Source organism: Myotis lucifugus, unplaced genomic scaffold, assembly GCF_000147115.1.
Source record: "Myotis lucifugus unplaced genomic scaffold, Myoluc2.0 scaffold_14, whole genome shotgun sequence".
NCBI classification, from domain to species: domain Eukaryota; kingdom Metazoa; phylum Chordata; class Mammalia; order Chiroptera; family Vespertilionidae; genus Myotis; species Myotis lucifugus.
In genome coordinates this window covers 7245304-7257951 of record NW_005871062.1, presented here as the reverse complement: position 1 = coordinate 7257951, position 12648 = coordinate 7245304, and the positions used below count along the sequence as shown (strand labels likewise).

Here is a 12648-nt window from a genome sequence, read left to right as displayed (position 1 = left end):
CCAACCACAACACATTATCTGGAACTGAGCCCAGGGAGGAGACTGTGATTTTTTTTTCAGCCGGAAAGGCTGAATGTATTGAAAAGGGAAAGCAAGGGTGCACTTGTCTTCAAAAAGAAGAACAGAATGGCACTCCATGGCATTTAGCAGAGCTCCCTGTCAAACACTGGTCGACCAGCAAGGAAAGTCTATAATAAACCCCTGATCCCCACTAAGAAAGCGGTCCCTGGAGCTCAGCTGCAGGGTTCCATCCAGGCTTACAGCGCTCCAAAAATCCGGGAGAGTGGGAAAGAGGGGACGAATTTGGTCTTTTGCTGGGGCCACTGATCTGAGGCCGGGAGTCGAAGAGGATTGGGAGAAGCCTCTCCTGGCTTCCAGGGGGGCGAAGAGAAGCCGGCCCTCTTTGCCACAACACAGCACCCTCGCTGGGATCACCGCTGCAGCGTTCCCACTTGTTGCGCAGTGCAGGGCACCAGCATGCGCCACGCTAACTTCGACTCCAGCTGGGCTCCAAACCAAGTTACAGACCAGACAACCATCGCCCCCAGCAATCCCCTAACCTCACTCCCGAATCTCTCCCCCCTCCCCCACGCATACACCACCATCACCGCCGGCAAAACTACAGGGCTTCCAGTCATTATGGATCTTAACACTACTAATAAAGCATTCCTTCTTATCTCAATGTCAGGCAGGTAACAGAATTCAGGTGCTCTGAGAAGTCAAGTGGAAAGGGAAGGGAAGGGGGGCTACCTCCTCCAGGAGAACTCCCTTGCTTAAAGCCAACTAGGCAACCTTTCTCTCTCTCTGGTTTTCTCTCTCTCTCTCTCTCTCTCTCTCTCTCTCTTATTGGAACTACTTTGCTGATTATACGACACCATCCTAGCTGAAAATCAACTTTTCCTCTTCCCATTTGAGAGATCAACTGCAAAGTCCCTTTTTAAAAAGTTAATTTTATATCCGCTTGTTAAAGGCACAAAAAAATAAAAAATAAATTCCTCATAAGGTCATTTCACAATATTTTTCAAATTCTTTGACTTGTGCACACAGAGTCTCACCCACCGAGGGGTGGCGCTGCCACACCACCTCCTCTGAATCTTAAGTTTTTCATAACGAAGTGGCTTGTGAGTGTGGCTACCGGGCAGGAGAGAGAGGGAAGGAAGGATTTTGACATCGAGTCATGGCTAACATTTACTCAACCAATAACTGGAACTCTTCAGGGCTCAGGAAAGGACAGCTTAAGAGTTTAGAGTCCCACGCCTGTCCACCAAGCCCAGAAAGAATTGGAAGGTCTTTTCAAGAAAGCATGGGATAAAAACCCTTCCAAACTGAGCACAGAGGAAAGGCCAATTGGAGAACTCCCCCTTCCTCTGGCTGCCTTCTCCTTCAGGTTGCCTAGTTTTCACAAACAGCTTCTGGCCTCATTGTCACAATCAACAGACCCTTAAAATCAGCCAATGCGCTTGAGCCTGCAGTATTAGAAAGTCTTCCAAAATAGTACGATATTGGAAACTTCTATTTATAAATGGGGGGAGGGGAAATATTTCTCATCTACAGGTTTCTATTTTGGCCTGAAGACTCAACAGCAGTCATTTGAGCAAGGGAATGCCCATTTCCTGGTGCCCTCTTTCCATTTCTTCCTCCCCCAGAGACATATCTTTTCTCTCTTTTTTTAAAGTATATATTTTAAAGCAAGAAAGTGATTTCACCTCATTCCTTTGAGCTCATGTTTGCTACCTCCAGGAATAGCGTGTGGACTAGGGCCAGATGAACTTCAACTTGGGCTGCAGATTTACGAGGTTCTGTTCCAGTGCCAAAGGCTCTTGGTAGTAAATCGTGAGCAAAACAGATACCTGTCTCCCTGACGGATCTTGCCCCCCTCTTATATTTTTTAAGTTATTTATTAAAACCACACACACACCTTGCAAAGAAAAAGGGAAACTGGCAGTCTCTGTAGAGGAAGCCAGTGGCATCGCTCAGAGCCACAAACTGTATTTCTAAACAGCCCTTTCCCTGGTTCCCTCTCTCCTGCCCCACTTTTTTCTTTCTGGACAGTAATAAAAAAATGCATCTACTGGTATTCACTTTACTTATTTAAAAAAAAATTACAAGATTTTTCTTCTGGAAACTATAAACTAACTAGAAAAAAAACCCATAAAGGATTAAATTATTTTGGGGTTTTGGGGGTGGGGTAGGTGGCTAGCTCTCTCAGAAGGGACACAGTAAACAGCTCTGGACTTTCAGCATACTGTTTAGGGTCACTCCCCCTGCTCAGCTGTCAGGACCCCCACCACCAAGTCTTAACTACTGGGAGAAGGGATACAACAGTAAAGGGGTCTTTTTCACTCTTTTAAAAATCTGTTGTGTTGTGTTCTTGTTTTTTCATGGGGGAGCTTTAAAACTCATGATTGCAACACCAGTTCCATTTTTCAGCAGAGTTCCAAAAATACAGCATCATACAGGCAACGCAATCCACAGCTCTCAAGAAATTTACCATGATCAGGTCACTACAGCCGGCAGCGGGCTGGCCCCTCGCTCCAGCTGTCGCCGGGAGCAGCCGACTTCCGAGGCTCCAACTCCCAACCAGCTCCCGCCCCGGGCCGCCGCCGCCGCCGCCGCCTTCTCCCATTCCTACTCCCTCGAGAAGAGCCACAGGTTGCAAACCCAACCAACCGCACATTCCGATTTTGCAAAATCACTCACAAAGATCTCCCTTTCGCGCCCGCGCCCCCTCCTCCCGCGCCGGGTCGCCCGGCCAGGTCCACAAAGTGTTCTCTCCTCCCGGGTCTTGCACGTTGGAACGCGGGCTGGGGCTGTTTTGTTTTCCCCTGCCCAGTGCAAGGACCTCGGTAATGTAAAGCCTAATGTTGGCCACTTTCCGGCCCGCCGTTGTCATTTTACAAAGGCTGCACCATAGGAAAAATAAAATAAAATTTAGGAACCAGGGGGAACAGCCATTGGGAGCTAACACCAAGTCACGCAGTACCCAAAATACAAACACCGCGACCGCCAAGAAATCCCGCCACCTTCCTTCTCTGCTAGGCTGTCTGGTGAAGCTTCCCGGAGTCCCCACACACTGAACAGCACCGCAGGTGCAAACGCGTACCCCTTGACCACCTCCCACCCCCAAATCCCCGTCCCGCCATCAGCTTCTCTCCTTAGGATGGGAGAAGGAGCGCGTGGTGTTCCCGACTCCCTTGTCTGCAACCAAGAAAGAATAATTTCCAAAAGTATTCAACATCCCCGCCCCCAGGCAAGCTAAACCTCCCCCAAAACACAGGGAAAGGGGACACCAAAACACTCGCATCTCGTTAGGAAGATCACGGCTCTGAACGGAAAAAGTAGAAACTATACTTCATCCGGATTTTAAGGGGATTAAAAAAAAAAAAGCCACCGAGGAGTTCGATTGCATTTTTCCCTTCAAAATCTCGGCTCGGAGGCAGTGAATCTAGAGGACCGAGGCCGGTGGAAGAGAGCCAGCGGGACGAGCGAGCGGGCGGTCTCCCTCCTCGCCTCCCGGAGTTACTAAGAAGGACGGGAAGGGGATGGCAGAAGAGGCCAGGGCAAGGTGGAGGGAGGGAGGGAAGCCGAGGCAGGAGCGAGGTTAGCAAGGAAGGCAGTTTGCAAGCTAGAAAAGAGGGGAAAAACACAGCCGCACGAATCCAGCGAGATCACAAGCCGTACGCAAGCAGGCAGCAGAAAGAGCGAGAGCGAGGGCGAGAGCGCGAGCGCGCGTCCTCTCCGCGGTCTAGGGCCAGACAGCCCCCAGACTTGCCCCAAACACCCCCCAAACACTGTCTCGTCCTCTCTGCTCAGGCCGCCCCCTAACTATCCTCCTTCCTCTCCTCCACCTCCTTTTAAAAAACCAAAACAACACAAGGGAGGGTGGCAAAAGCCTTCCCAAACCGGCCGATTCACTCAGACAACAAGAATCAAATAACAAATACATAAAAATCTATATCCTAGAGTGGGAGAGACATGGGACTAATCTTCGGCATTTATTTTAACACCTGACAGCTAGAATAAATAAATATATACATTTATATCAATAGATACACATAGGAAACTTGGAGCCAAAGCATTTGGCAAGAGCGGAAAAAAAAGAATTAAAAGGTAAAATAATGATCATGAGCAGCGGCGGCGGCAGCGGCACCAGCGGCAACAGCGGCGGCGGCGGCGGCAGCAGCAGCAGCGGCGGCAGCAACAGCAATAATCACCTGGTGTCCGGCCTTTCCTAGAAACTTCTTGCATCACCACTTCTAAGAACCCCAGTTCTAAGAATCAACAGAGCTCAATTCTCGGAATTTGAGCTTCGGACTTTACCACTGCTACATGGCAGGGGAGGACTCTATGTCAGCTCCGCGGGACTTTTGCCTCCCCTCGCCGGTACAAAGCATTAAAAGCATAATATTTTTCCACCGATCGGCATATTTAGAGGTTCTACTGGGCTGGGCGTCTCGGATTTGGAGGTTCTGGTTCGAGGCTAGAGGGGGCGGACAGTGGACCTCCCTCCCCGGACTCAGGACGATGGTACAGCCTGCTCCGCCAGCATCACGTGGGCGGCCCCTCTGTGACGTCGACGTCTTCGCTGTAGCAAAGCTCGGCCTCTGGAATTCTGAGAACTAATTTGCTATTCGGTGACATAAGAGGGGGAGTGCGCTTTGCTTTCCTGGGGTCTGGGGCTAATTCCTCCTCTCTTACCCATAAACTCAGCTCCTGGAGCTAAATTACACGAAAGGGAGCGAGAGAGTCGAACCGTTGGGAAAAGTCTGTTATATATACTAGGTTTAGAAGCGAGTCAGAGAAAAAACAAACACCACAGCTCTTTGCAGCTAGAATAGTAGGCACCACGAGAAAAATATTTGCCAAGCAGTTTTCGGTGGGTTCATTTGCTTTATTTTTATTTGGGACAGTTTTTGTTTTCCTTGTCAATGTGATGGGTTGGGATTTTTGGTGGTTGTATTTTGATGGTTTTCGGATTTTTGCTTCTGATGTTTGCCTTTTGCAAGTTTGTGGTGTTACGTAAATCGTAGGATCCCGCAAAGGTTGGATTTGGGTGTCGTGTGTGTGTGTGTGTGTGTGTGTGTGTGTGTGTGTGTGTGTTTCCCTAATCTCTCAAGCTTTTTAAAGAAGATGTGCTATTTTAATACTGATGCTATTACTGAAAGAAGCTGAAATTTTTGGTCGTATGTAAGCTACCCAACCCCCTCTTTTTTTTGGGGGGGGGGGGCGGTTCAGCAATTTTGTTTTTCCCCTTGGACTTTTACTGAGAGCTTAAGTGGCTGTTCAGAGGATTTGTTTTGTTTGGGTTTGTTTCTTTCCAGGACAGCAAGTGGTGGGTTTACTCTTTCTGTTATTGTAGACTTAGGAAATTTCTTGCTGCAGAAACGTGTGTGTATTTAGGTATGTGTACGCATGTGTTCTACAAAATTCTGTGAGCCAAAAATACCTGTTTGTGTTTTGCTTTTTCCTAAAGTCTTGATTCCTCCCCACCCCCAACCCCACTCCTGTCTCCTTTCAAGGTCGTTGTCAAAAATCTCTTCTGTCTCTGTTCTAAGACATCAGCCGGAGGGAATTCTAAAGGCCTGCCATGCCAGAATCACAGATACTGCGTGTATTTAGAACAGACTGTGCTACAACCATAATGCGCTGCACGCAGCACAGTTCTCAGCTTTCAAGCTGAGTTGGGAGGAGGAGGAGAAAGGGGAAATCTTTCTTTCTTCCTTCCTTTCTTTTTTTAAAGGCAAATGCAGTGCAGAATCATTTCACTGTGGGCCTTGGTTTGTTTATTCAGAACTGCCAGTTTCCCTATTTAAATGTTGGTTGGGGTTTTTTCCCCTCCTACTCATCCCTGAATGAGGGAGACTCTTGTTTCTTTAATGTCTCTCTCTTAAAAAAAAAAAGGGTGTGAGGGGAAAATAATATTTCAGATTCCTCAAGTATTAACCCAAAATGTTTGGACCAGAAGCAGATTTCAAAGGTCAGGCTGTTCTAAGCTTTGGCTATGAGAGTCCTTCCGGCGACTCATTAAATTACAGATGAGTTCTTAAAGGTTTCACAAAATTTCTGCACATGTTAATTTCCAATAACGATATCATCCAAAATAATGTACCTCTCCATCCCTCAAATTTGGGTTTATAATGGAGACGTGAGCAGAGCTATGAAAGATTGCTGGCTGTTTCCTGGGATATTTGGGATCTCTTTCCCAAAAGAAGTCTATAAGAAGTTCATATCTATTGCTGACAATGCTGTGGTTGATGCAGCCCCCTTTTTAAAAGGCTGCGTTGGGGTTTTAGAACCAGGAGAGGTCCAAAGGAGGTGATTATTTTCTACACGGCCTGGAGCTTAGGAAATACGTAGGTCCGTCCTTGAGAAATCTGAATAGTTTAATACTTATTTACAGCCTCTCAGAAAAGCATGTCATGTGACAATTTTTTTGAAAAATATACATAGGTCTAATCCTGTCACTGTTGTTGAAATGAACATTTTACCCTTAAAGACACATGATATTGTCAAGTCGCAGATTCATTCTGCCAGAGGCTTATGGGTTTTTTTTTTTTTAATCATCTCATTTCCCCTCATATTCAAAGAGTTTTAAATGAATCCCACTGGATTCAAAATGACAACTCGACTTTACTGAAGTGAGTTTCTTTGTGTATTTATATGTGTGATATTTTTTTTCTTTTATGAGCAATAAGAACTTTAGGGTCTCTTGGGAGTATTTATATGGTTTGGAATGTGAATTGTATGAATCTGCCCTATTATTGGTGGTACAATGAGGTTTTATGATTTTTGGATATTTTTCTTGTAAAAGTTGCCCTCTAGCCTCATTGGTCCCTCCCCCAACCCCACCTTAACACACTCAGCTTGTCCCTTCTGCATTCTCTTTGCTACTTCAATTTTAGCCCCATGGGGGCGCTGAAGAGCAAAGGGAAATCTGCTCCCTCTGGCAATAGAATTAACCCGAGTGGGGGCTGGGAAGGAATTCACCCTTCTTGTACCTCAGTCCTCTTTAATTCTCTGCAGGGAGCGCTAGGAGGGAGAACCCACCAGGCTTGATTTTGAGATGATTAACCCCATCACCAGGGACCTCAAACCTTCTCAGCATATTATTTCTGGGACCAAGTTCCAGAGTCCTACCTTTTCTTTTCTTTTCTTTTCTTTTCTTTTCTTTTCTTTTCTTTTCTTTTCTTTTCTTTCTTTTCTTTTCTTTTCTTTTCTTTTCTTTTCTTTTCTTTTTTTTCTTTTCTTTTCTTTTCTTTTTTCTTTCTTTCTTTTCTTTTTTCTTTCTTTTTCTTCTTCAATTTTTTTTTGCCAAATCAAACTGTTTACATTGAAAGAAATTCATTAACACAGACCATTACAAGAAAAAAAATTATTGAAAATATTCCAAAGGTAGAGATTCACTTTTAGGTAGGCCCCTTCCTCTCTATTGAATGAGTGGCAAGGAAAATTGTGCACCCACCTCTCAATCTCTTTTCAATTCCTAGGAATAAACTTTATCAAATTTTATACCAATTGAATCTCTTCCAGCATATTCTTCCTTCTCTCATTTTAATCACTCTCCGTTAGTAACCAGTTCACATCGCTATGTAAGTCTCCCTCACTACAGCAGTGCTACCATTATAGGATTAAAGATAAGATTGACTTGAATATATTCAAATTCTTTTAAATCATCCTGAAGAAACTCTAAAGAGAAATTCCATGTCTGGAGTCTTATGTGTGATTCTTGGAGATATGGAGGGGCTGTGTATCAACCAGTCCTATGATTTAATGACTCTACTGGCTATTAATACTCAGAATAGGGGACCAGCCCAGCCTTTGCTCGGTGGACTGGGCATAGTAATAGGTTCCTAATTGCAACTGCTGGGTAAATATAAGCTTTGTTATAAAATAAAATATCCTGGTCCTAATGTTACAACTATTTAAGGAAAGGAACACATTTTGCATCCAGTTCCACTCACGAAATCTTCCTCACAATTCAGTCATAGCTGAAAAGGAACCTATTGTTGGAATGAACACTGTCTGGTCTCATTCTAAGGGGGCTCCAAATAGGAAATTGTTTTCCCCTGTCAGGAACTTCTGCTACCTGGGCAGATCTATAAACTATCACATTACAGAATTACAGACTTTCAAGCTGAAAGGAACCTTGCCCATCAATAACACAACTCCCCCAGGTTTCCTTCTACCAGGAGAAGCTGGCCCTCAACTGTAGACATGCATGACCCCAGGAACACAGCTGAAAGGGGGTCTTTGTGGATTGATGGTTCTGTGTCATTTTAGAAAATCAGGGTGATATGACTATCTGGGTTTGGAGGAGGTTACCTTGTTTTCTGGCAGAATTGAGGGAAGCAAGGCTGCTTTGGGCTCTGTGTAAATTATAAACTGGTTCTCAGAACAAACTCCAAGTCATGATAAGTATTGACTTTTGATGGTCGTTTGAATTTGGTTATGCTTGTCACCTGTGCTGCTGTGACACTATTTTTGATGGATATGGGAGATGTTATCTACCTGACATGAAAAAATTTACCTATTCATTTTATTTCAATTCCTTCATTTAGAGCTATTGCAAGCAAGCTCAGTTTATTATCATTGGAGAAAAAAAGGAGTTTTCTTGGTATTTTTCAGAGATAATGGAGCAGAAAGTTTTGAGACATTAAAAAAAAGATGATTTCTAGCCACTACTTTCTGAAAAAGTGTCGATGTTTAATTTTGATCCATATGCTTCCTGCTTTCAGCCTGTATTATTCTAAGACTTGTTTTTTTCTTTTCAGCCTAGCTCAGAATTTTTCCTCCAAACACTGATTTTTCCACTTTCCCCACTTATATGAAATGGAAATAAATATCGGGAGCTTAAAATAGAGAAGTAATTGGGGGGAGGGGGGCATGTAATCATTTGTTTATTGCATTCGATCACTGTTTTTGAATAGCAGGGTTTTCACTTCCTATGAAACCTTCGCATGAAGGAAAGCAGCAGCTGGACTCTGAGAGGGATGAGAGGAGGAAAGCACTTGAGTGTTTGTAAACTCAGGGTGGAGGGCCCACCCTTCTGCCCGCTGCTGTACTTAGCTGTCTTTACTACTTAAGGCTAGAAGTGGAAAAACTTGATTTGCATGTTGTGCCTGAATTTTTTTTTCTTTCTTCTCCACACCGCCCTCTGTACACCTGACCATGCAGAAGCCTATCTGAAGCCGGCTTGATGGCAGGGAGAGCTGGAGAGCGGAAGAATGTGCAGAGGGAGGGAGTGCTTGGTACTTTTCCATTCACATCTCCACAGTGGCTTTTCTTGTTTATTTCAGCCTCCACCCGAAGGAACCTTTCTGTTGCTTGAAATTCGAGTCATTAAACTGTTCCCTGTGGTCAGACTACAGATGTTTGGTGCATGTTTCCTACATGTCGGTGTCTGTGTAGCATATGTACCTATAGAGACACACACACACACACACAAACGTGTAACTCCACAGGGGCATAGTGTGAGGTTGGGTGGGGGGCGGGGCGGGGAGACACTGGATAGGTTGCCAAAAAAGCCTTGGTCTCTAATTACATTTCTGCCTGGAAGTCCTGATGGGACCTGGAGCAAAACCACTTGTCAAGACTCAGTTTCCTTGACTATGTGAAGGAGTAACCCAGATGATATGCATGATGTCTATTTGTTCAAAATTCTATACCCATGTATCTAAATGCATATTTACATAACTTTAAGGTGGGGAGGGAGAGATGGAAAGGAGCTTTGTGTACCTGGGATGGGGGAAAGGGTTAAAATTTAAACTTCTAAGTAAAGAAGGCAATCCTAGAATTCTCACCTCTATCAATTTTTAACCAATTGTAGACCAAAGTCTGGGATTATGCTGAGTTGGGTCCAAAAGCCAACTGAAGATTTTAAATGTTAGGAGTTGGAAGAGGCAGTTTCTAAGACCTTGTACTTTTGATCTCCAGCATTCAGAATCAAATGTGACAATTCCCAAGTGTCTTTTCTGCCCTAGAATTCTTCTGTAGTTTTGTTTGTTTTTGGAAACTGTCCCAGTTAATGATAGAAAGGAGATGACACTTGTAAACTGGGCAGTCTTTAAGCCACAGAGCCCCATGTGGGTGTGAAAAATATGTCATAATGTGGAGAGAGAGAAAGAGAGAGAGAGAGAGAGAGGAGAGAGAAGGGGGGAGAGAGAAGGGGGGAGAGAGAGAGAAAAAGAAAGAAAAACCTAGAGAGAGAGATTCCTAGTAAGAAACTTAGAGGTAACCCAGCCATCACTGCATTGAAAGTAATTATTTGAAGTCAGAGGAAATTACAGATGAGGAGTTTGCCTTTAAAAAAAAAAAAAAAAGCCTTGGTCTACCAGAAGAAACTTGAAGTTAATGAAAGAGATATTTTCCATCAAATTAATATTTCCTATATTTAAAAAAAAATATTTCCTATAATTTTTAAATCTTCATTCTTGAAAAAGAAAAGTCTAAAATTTTTCAAATCTGATTGTCTAGATAAAATAAGGTCTTTAACAGCAATGACCGCCGTACTACCACCATCTCTCCACTGGCTTAGACCTTCTGGAATATTATTGGTACCCCATGGACAAGGAGAGGTGGAGCCAATTACATAATATACTAGAACTGGGAGGGTCCTTAGCAATTATCCAATCCAACACTACTGATTTTGTATAATTGGAAATTGAGGCCCAGGCAGAATGTTTTTGCCACACACACTGAATCACTGACAGAGCTGGATCCAGAATTTGGATGCTCTGGTTTAAATCTGGGCTCTGGCTTTTCCATGGCTTATCATTGAAAGAGGATTTGGAGTGGGTAGCCCTGAAAAATAGCCATTTTCTGTGGCCTTACATTCACAGAAGGCCTCACATTTGGACTTTTGACATGATCTCCCCAGAGTTTCTCCATCAGTCTTTCCATACATAGACAGATGGAAAGAAGATCATTTTACATGTGTTTTGTGTTGGGTCCCAGCATAGGACTCAGTATATGATCCCCCACAGGCTCCTAAGGTACTGTGATTTAATATAGTTAATAAATCTATAGTTGTTTTATGAATGGTGCAATTGTATCATAGTTGGGTGCATGTTGAAGATAATAATTTTACATTTAAAATATCATTTGGCCTGAAAACAATGATGCTGCAGTAGCAGTGAGCACACCAAGCAGATCGTGACCTGATACATTCTCCAGTATTGGGAGGCAAGGCTTTTGAACAAATGGCTAATTCTAGTTCTAGGACTGGAGCAGGAAATACACAAAATTAGAATGGAATATCTTGTAGCACCATAGAGTAAGGAATTGTTAAAAACAAAAACTGTATCAATGAGGGATATTTCAAAGAGATCCTAAAGCCACCTGAAGAGCTCCAGTGGCCAAATCTGGAAAATTTTGAGCAACAAAATAGAGTAATGTTGAATTACAACCCAAAGTATGAAATGAATATCCACACATATATAAATAAATTTCGAATATATGAATAAATGGGAGAAAAGATATAAATCTCCCTTGCAGAAGAATTTCAAATAATGTATGAAGATACACTGCCCTCAAGGAGAGGAAGTATAACTCCCTACTTTTAAGTGTGAGCTGTGCATGGTGCCTTTCTTCCAAAGAGGACAGTATGGGAGGGAGGATGAGGGTGAGAGGAATTTTGTGTAGACAAACCTGCCAAACAGAGTACATCAAACAGGTCATCAAGGTCAACATCAATAGTGATAAACCATGGTGATTGTATCTACCTTTGATATGAGGTGATGAAAATGGTTCTCTACCTACATGACTCCGCAAAAGCGTCAAGGTCATAAAAAAGCAAGGAAAGTCTGAAGTAGTCAAGAATAGCCTGAGGAGATATGACAACTTAATGTAATATAGTAATCCAGATGGGAGCATGGAATAGAAAAAGACATAAGGTAAACCTAAGCAAACCTGAATAAATGACGGACTTAAGTTAATATGGTGTCAATATTGTTTTGTTAATTGATACAAATGTTCCATCGTATTGTAAAATGTTAATAATAGGGAAAACTGGGCACATAGCTGTTCTCTGTACTATCTTCTCAATTTATATATATAGTTGGAGAGGGGAGTGGGGAATAGGGGCATATCTTTATTTTCCTTTTCAATACCAGAAATCTCCAAAAAGTGAGCCAGGCCTCTCTCAACATCTGAGAGGGCTTGCTTCCCATCCAACCATGCCGCCAAAATAGAATCAGGGAAATAAGGAATCCTGCATTTATTCTTTTAGTTTACTAAATTGAAAGCGATTTAACTAATTTCTGTATAAAGAACTAAGAGGAGAATAGTAGGGAAGCACCAAAGGCCAAATGTTGTCATGATGGTAGATGACTTGAGCCACCTTATAAATCCACTTATTCCAGGTTTCTTTGTGGAAACCTTCCATGGAAGCAAGGCCTAGAAAAATCTTTCCATCAGTCCATATAGGACAATAGAACTTGGGGATTCATCACTGAGGTTGGGGGAGCCTCAAGAGCTTCATGGATTATCTGCTCTTTCATTGTACAACTCCAATAGAACTTTGGATCTCCTCAGAGTTGAATAGCAGAGTTGTAACCCTGGGGTATCTAAAGAACTGCTGACTGGACCCCAAAACTCTAGAAATTTTTATTCATTTTCTAGATAACATCCCATAATCTAAACTGGGAAGGT

At 43.2% G+C, this 12648-nt stretch overlaps 1 protein-coding gene and 1 long non-coding RNA gene across 3 annotated transcripts in view; one reads left to right on the top strand and one right to left on the bottom strand.

The window, feature by feature from the left end:
* The window catches only part of BCL6 (B cell CLL/lymphoma 6), a 24018-nt gene extending 19674 nt beyond the window's left edge, over positions 1–4344 (bottom strand). Inside the window, exon 1 of one of the 2 annotated variants that reach the window (XM_006084784.3) lies at positions 4215–4344. The gene's annotated coding sequence lies outside the window, so the exon portion shown is untranslated. Of the gene's footprint in view, positions 1–2491; positions 4065–4214 lie in introns of those variants that run through there. The other variant, XM_006084787.3, reaches the window with a different exon arrangement.
* Positions 4345–4463: 119 nt separating this feature from the next.
* Positions 4464–9365, top strand: LOC106696376. The gene is made up of 2 exons (XR_001347298.2): positions 4464–4876; positions 9175–9365. It is a non-coding gene; the product is annotated as an uncharacterized LOC106696376 (long non-coding RNA).
* Positions 9366–12648: the final 3283 nt, after the last annotated feature.